Genomic DNA, 7,616 nt, shown 5'->3' on the forward strand with positions numbered 1-7,616 from the left:
CATTATATTGCATGATTATGTTTTGAGAGTAAGAAGAATTGATTTAAACGTAAGAACGGTAGGATTACGTATTAGTGTTGTTAACATTAATATTTAGGATTTTATTATTTTTATGTTTATCAAATGGCGCCGCTGCCATCTTAATCTCATTCAAGACAAGAATTCAATTGCTTGAATCCAAGGGGCAATCCCCCATTCTCTACCCACCCACCCTTTTAATTTTTCATTCTTATTTCTTGAATTTTCGAAACTGTTTACTGTTTCAGGCATAGGAGCTGCGGATTCACAGAGAAAAACACTGTGGTGAAGGTATTTCTAAATTTTCGAAAATTCTGAAAATTTTCATACATAATATTTAATGTGTTGTTAATTTACTGGAATATTTTCAGATTTTTCAAAGTTGGTTTACCTTGTGAAACAAATACGATATTTATAGTGCTGCATTTCAGTTTTCACACCGTATGTTCTTGAAAAACAGATAAGTAAGGTTACTTAGGGAGTTCTAAAAATTCTATAATTTTTACAGGAATATATATCCTAAGTCAGGAGTTTTTAGTAAAATTGTGACGAGTTTTTTATTTGTTTTGACCTCCTAAATAGTAGAGTGTTTCCAGTGTGTTTCTGCAGTGTTACAAACACTTAATATCTGGAACACTAGCCGATAAGGAGAGGTTGTAGAACTCCAATTGCTCTAAATGTTTTAAAGGAATAAGTAGAATCTGTCAGGAGTCTCCAGTAAAAATTTGGAAATTTTTGGCTTTGTTTTGATGGGTTAACCATTCGGGTGTTTGTATTGTGTCCGAAAACTGTTTTGCAAACTTTGCAGGGAAGTAGAGGGACTTTCTTAGCTCCGATTGATCTGAAATTTTACAAGCTACTTGATAGATGTCTTAGCAAAGTACTGTAAAAATTTCAAATTTTTTGAAGTACGATAAAAGGCCTAAAACTTGAAAACCCTGAAGCGCGACCTGCGCCCATACCGAGCGCGACCCGCGCTAAAACACTAGACATTCGAAAACCTTGAGCGCGACCCGCGCCCTAAGCAAGCACACCTGCGCTCAAAACACTGGAAGTTGAGCGCGACCCGCGCTCAAACACTGGAACTCGAATGTGCACTGAGCGCACTTGCGCCCAAGTGAAGCGCACCCGCGCCCTCGAAGGAAAATTCAGCGTGAACAACCCAATTTTCACAGGTTAGTTCAAATTTCTATTTCTTCAATTTATTCAGTGTTTCTAACTTGTTAAATACACTGAGATTGCGTATACAAGACGCTATTCAAACGCGTATCAAGGAGGCATTCAGGTACTCCTTCCACTCCTCGCCTCTTCTGTCAGAGGAGTTTTAATTCTAGTATAATCAGGCTTGTTTTTCGTAGAAATAAATACAACATGCCTATCTAGAATTTCACACACTACACTTGCATCAATGGCTAAAGAACAAGAGACTCCTCTCTCTGATTTTTATAAAGCCCTAAACGATGGCCCTAAGTCGTGCATCGTTCTTGCAGACCTAGTGGGGATTTTGAATCCCCACAATATATTTAACTTGTTACCGGTTTTCATGGTTTAGACCACGAGAAGCCTTACCGCAGACATCGTGGGATAGACTAAGTTATCACTACATTCCATCATCCTAAAGCGTAAGTCCAGGATCAAGTTAAACTTAGGGTGTTTCCTTTCACCCTAGCCGACAAAGGCGGCATCTTGGTTAACTCGCCCAAACGCCAAACTCTGTGGACTCATGGGCTCAACTTGTTCAATTGTTCATGGAACAATTTTACCCACCACTAAAGACAGATGAAATGCTTCACAAGATTCATTTCTTCAGCCAGAATCCTCATGAATCCTTTTCAGAGGCTTGGAATCGTTTCACTGATCTTCTAATTGAATGCCCGCATCATAATCTTGCGAAAGACACGCTTGTTCGTGCCTTCTTCAAGGGGCTTTTACATCGTCATAAGGAGGTTCTAGATATCATGACTGGGGGTAGTTTTCTTAGTAAAGGAGCCTTGGAGGCTTATAAATTCTTAGAAGATCAATCTAAGAAGAACAACAATTGGGGAGGTAACGATTCCTCCCACTCCTCTCCTTCTTCTCTTGAGGTTAGACATGATCCCGAGCTTAAAACTCTTATCGATGCGCTCACTAAAAAGGTAGATGTCATCTCTGTTCAACAACAACCCACTCCAGTCATGAACATTAACTCTACTCGTTGTAATGATTGTTGTAGTCTTGAGCATTCCGACTTCTATTGTCCTCTTGTCTATGCACAAACACCACCACAACCATCACACTTCAACCAGCTAACTCAACATCAAGGACAAGGGAACTTAGGTGACCGTAATATAGAAACTTTAGTACCCATAACCCGAACTATCAACATCAAGACATGAACGCTCAACAAGCTTTAATTCCAATACAACCATCTACGGACAAAGTAGTAGTGACCTTGTTGGAGAAACGAAATCAAATTATGCAACAAAACTCCAACTTGATGAAAGATCGGCATGATCAAAACTCTAATATGATGAAACAAAAGCGATGCAAATGATGCGTCTTTGTGCCAAAAGGTTATTGACATGTCTTCTAACCAAAATAATAACCAAACCGGCGCGTTTCCAAGTCAAGCATTACCTAATCCTAAGTCAACAAACGCCGCTTTGGAAATAAAACAAGATTTTTCTTTGTAATGGTAATATAAACCAAGGGGACTACTACACGCATCGCTACCCTTCGCTCGTATGCAGTAGTTGATAACCAAGTGACTATGCCTAAAGATTACCCACAAACTAAAAATGATATCATACCAAATACTATAATAGAAACTGAAGACCCTACAACTGTAGAAGTACCAGTTAAACCATAACCAAAAGGGCAAACATTACAAGACCCAATAATAGAAAGTGAAGACCCTACACCTATAGAGGTTCCAATATGGATACCTAGATGGAAAATGGATAGAGATAAAACAAAGACTAATAATACTTTTATCCCTTCTGTTAAAAATAGTGATAAAGCACCATATCCCCAAAGACTAGTTGTGTTTAAAAAGGACGAGAATTTTGATGAGATTAGGGAAGTGTTTAAAAATTTGACTATAAACCTACCTTTTCTAGAAGCTATAAAAAGTCTACCTGACACGCTTAAGTTTCTAAAAGAGTTGTGCACCAAGAAGAGAAAACCAACATACCCCACGAAGCATTCTTAACTCCTAACAATATCCTCTTTATCCTAACATAACGGAATTGTTAAGTACAAGGGACCACGGTCGTCCTATCAGATAATGCACCTTAGGTGATACCTTCATAACAACTGCTTTATTAGACCTGGGGGCGAGTGTTAACTTACTCCCTTTTTATTTATATAAACAACTAGGTCTAACAAAACTTCAACCAACCAAAATGACTTGGCAGTTAGCCGATCGTTCTATTAAGTATCCCAAGGGTGTAGTTGAAAATATTCTCGTTAAAGTTCAGGATTTTTACTATCCAGCCGACTTTGTTATTCTTGACATAGAAGTTGCTCATGATTCCATTCCCATCATCTTAGGGCGTCCTTTCTTGGCAACCACCAATGCCCAAATCAATTGTCAAGATGGCTCAATGACTCTTTCTTTTGGAAATCTTTCTGTAGAAGTTAACATATTTAGACAAAAACAGGGGCAACTAGGTTTTCCTGTAGAAGGGGAAGTTAAGTCCATTGAGAGTTTTGTACCTCACATTAGTGCGGCTGACACTTTAGTTCCCACACTAGTAGATACCCCTCTTATGGAAGAAGACAAGGATCACAATTTCTACTCCCTAGACATAGATAACATCAAGGAGGATTTCCTTCGACTTTTTTGCAACCTTTCTTTGCCCCTTCGCGAGTTCTCTCCTATTGACATCCATTCATCTCTTGACGCCATGACGGAAGAAGAATTTTTCGCCCTCTATCCCAGTGATTCTTCTTACCCACCTATTGAGGAATGTCTTGCATATCTCAAGGCCTCTGATGATATAGACCTAAGAATACTAGTTGAACACCGTTCACCCACCTCACATCCTCATGTCACTCATTCACCTTCCATCACGAATGTTCTTCGCCCTCTACCTTGTCAAATAACCATTGAGTTTGTACTTGACCTTGGCGTTCCTCCTATGCTTCATAACTATCTAAAACCAACTGGTGAAGAAGTAACACCCAAGGACAAGCCACCTGACACTTTTTCATTTTTTCCATTTTTTCCTTCTAAAAATTATCCACATCCCACGTATCTTCCACAACCATCAATTTTCTCACGTTCATTTACTTGGCATCCCCGTCGTAGGAAGACAAAGAAGAAATTGTATACTCGATTAGGTTTTAGATCTATAAGGCTTTGCTCTCATTCCACTAAGCTACGTCATAGGAAATCTTGGTGTTTAATTCTGTTTGATGGTGCATTCCATTTTAATTATTTGTGGAAAGACCCACAATTGTTTAGATTATTGATATATGGGAAACTGCATGTTAATACATATATATCACTTTAAGTCTAGGGAATCTGACTTTAAAAGACCCAAGTTTTAAATACAATACCAACTTTAAGGAGTATAGGCCAAACAAAAATTTTCAAACTTAAAAAGAGTTTTCCAATTTTGTTTGGGGGTGGCGTATTTTGGTATTCATTTCAAATCTTGTTGCCACCATAAGCCTGTCATGTTTACTCCAATAGAGTTTGTGTTAGTTAGTACGCACTACCTTTAATTGTGCTTCATATTATCATATCATCTTTACAATATTTACATTCACAGTGCGCTAATTTTTGCCACGCTTATATGGTAAATTCTTTCCTTATCTCTTTACACTTTGAGGACAAAGCGTTTGATTGTTTGGGGTGGGATAGAAACATTTGCAAAAATTAGACACTTTTAGGATGTAAATTACGACTTTTATTTATAAAATGTTAAAAATTATAAAAATTAGTTAGTTACATAATTTAATTGTGCTATTGAATTGTTTCATGAACCCCCTTCTCCCAAATTGTTTGGGGTGGTATAGAAACACGATGTAAATGTTAAGCACATATTAGGTTGTATATTATGTATTATTTGTCTTAAAAATAATAAAAATAAAAATAAAAATAAAAGGTTTATGCTATACACTTAGGAATATTGGTATTGTTTCTTTCTATATGCTCTTAATAATCTAGAAGTCTCACCTAAGCTTTTGCATTAGAATAGTTTTAGAAACTTAGGTTAATATGTAGGTAATAATCTTTGCATCTATCTATAAATATATTACATGAGTATCTATGATTGTTTGGCAATAAAGTTTAAAAATCTAAGCTAGAGTACTTATTCTACAAATCCTGTGAGAATATAGCCTAAAGCCTTATATGAGTGAAATATTTGAGAAATGACACAAGGGGAGAAGTATATTCGAATAGAGAAATCACACGTCCCACTTGCTTGACCACTATACCATGTCCTAAGAGAGAATTTAGGCCCTTTTTGGATCGATATAGCTAGAAATTCCGACCTAAGTATATTTTCCGCTAGTCGCCCCACTGAGCCTTTCATTAGCCCTTTCATAAACCACAAATCCTTTACCCTGTTACAAAACAAAACAAAATAAAAAAATTCAACCTACCCATTTTAGATAAGTCTGAGAATAGAATAAGGAAGAAATAAGAAGAGAAAAACCTGTGTAAACAAAAGTTAGTTAATTGCTTCAGAAAATAAAAAAAAGAAGTTTCCATCCAAAGAAAAGAAAAATAAAAATAAAAATAAAATAAAAATTCCAAAAAAATAGAATAAAAGGAGTCAAAAGCCAAAGAAAAAGAAAAAAAAATATGGCTAAGGATGGAAACAAAGTGTAGAAGCAAAAGTAAATAACAAGGTTTTCTCTAGTTACATAATATGAAGACTCTATTATCTCAGACTTGTCCCTTTTGAATATCCATTTCCTTCCTTCTTAAACCATCTCCTAATCCCCGCAACACCTAATAAAGACCTCTAGCTCAATTAGGAATAGGTTAGTGGGATAGTAAGTGGCAGATGTGTTTGATCAACTTCGGCTTCCTTGTGTGTCATTGAGATTGTAAGGTAAAGTATGCCCACCGCATTAATTTGGAGTAGCAAAACTTGAGTGGAAAAATCGAGTGATTTTTTGTCTTGACTTTTATGTGAGAACCTACTTAAGGACGTTATTCCAAAGTTTCAGAAACGGACCTGTTACTGCATTTCATAGCATTACTTATTGTATATATGTTTATTCGTAGATGATTGATTATTATGCATATATTAGCTTAGGTTTCGACATGATTATTCTATATTCATTGCTAGTAAGATGTATAGATAATTGAGACATAAATAAGGAAACAATAGTTTTATTTCTTAGTCATTGTAGTATAGATGAAGTTTGTGAGTACCTTCACTGGAAAACTCTCACGAGGCTATAACTCGTCCACTAGGGAATTCCTAGTGGTTTAAGGCCTTGTTGCATATGGTCAATGCAATCGCGACTCGATGAAACGAGAGTAGATAGAACTCCATTTTTGGTCACTTATTCTAATTTCTCATCTTTGCTTGAAGACAAGCAAAATGCTGTTTGGGGGTGGTTTGATAAGAGCCCAAAACTGTAGTTTTAACCCCTTAACAATCGTACTTTTAGACCAATTATGTGAATAATAAGTAAGAGTTAAATATTGATTACGTGTTTTTATGCATTTCAGGCTTCAAAGTCCATTATGTGCAGAAATGTGCCACTTTAGCGAGATAAAGGAGCAAAGTTTGGTTGCTAAGGAGTTCTATGATTAAAGGCCAATTTTCAAGAAGACAAAGCCTTTGTAAAGCCCGGTCAAAAGCTGAAAAGTCAAAGTCCACGTGGGCAGAAATAGTGTACAAAGTCAGCAGAACTTCCGAACACCATATCTTTAGACTCAGACCTCGGAATGGGGTCTACCTTATGTCAAAACGACCGGCTCAAAAAGAGCTTTCCAATGGTCCAAGCCTTGGCCCAATCAGAGGAGAAAAAGTGGATGAAACATCTGTCGAAGCCGACTACAACTGAAGAGCCCATTTTGGACTAAAGAAATTGGGTTTTGGGCCCGATTTTCCGGCCCAAAACATGGCTCCAAGCCCATGCACGATTTTTGGATCTGAAAGTATAAAAACAAAAGCTTGACTCTTTGTTAATGGTAGTTAGGTTAGGAAGCTAATGTTAATGGAGTTTAGGGTTAGAAAAAGATAGATCTAGATTAGTTTTTAGATCTAGATCTAGTTTTTTTTACATTCATTCAATTAGTTAGTTTAGAATCATATTTTAGTTTTTAGAATAAAGTATTAGTTCCTCATTTCAATTTAGATTATTGCTTAAATTCTTATTTAGATTTAGTTGTCTTAAATTCATAATTAGTTATTCACAATCTTAGTTCTAAATTAGTTTTAATTTCAGTTTAATTTAATTATGTCTTATTGTTATTATTGTTCTTGTGTTGGGAATGGTAGTATAGAAATTTCACATCAAATCATTACTCTCACCATTGTTCCTTTTGGGTTTGATTAGTTGAATTCGATTTAAGTCTAGAGAGTTAAGAGTGGACGAATCCTTACTCATTATATTGCATGATTATGTTTTGAGAGTAAGAAGAA

This window comes from Coptis chinensis, chromosome 3 (assembly GCF_015680905.1).
Source record: "Coptis chinensis isolate HL-2020 chromosome 3, ASM1568090v1, whole genome shotgun sequence".
In the NCBI taxonomy this organism is placed as follows: domain Eukaryota; kingdom Viridiplantae; phylum Streptophyta; class Magnoliopsida; order Ranunculales; family Ranunculaceae; genus Coptis; species Coptis chinensis.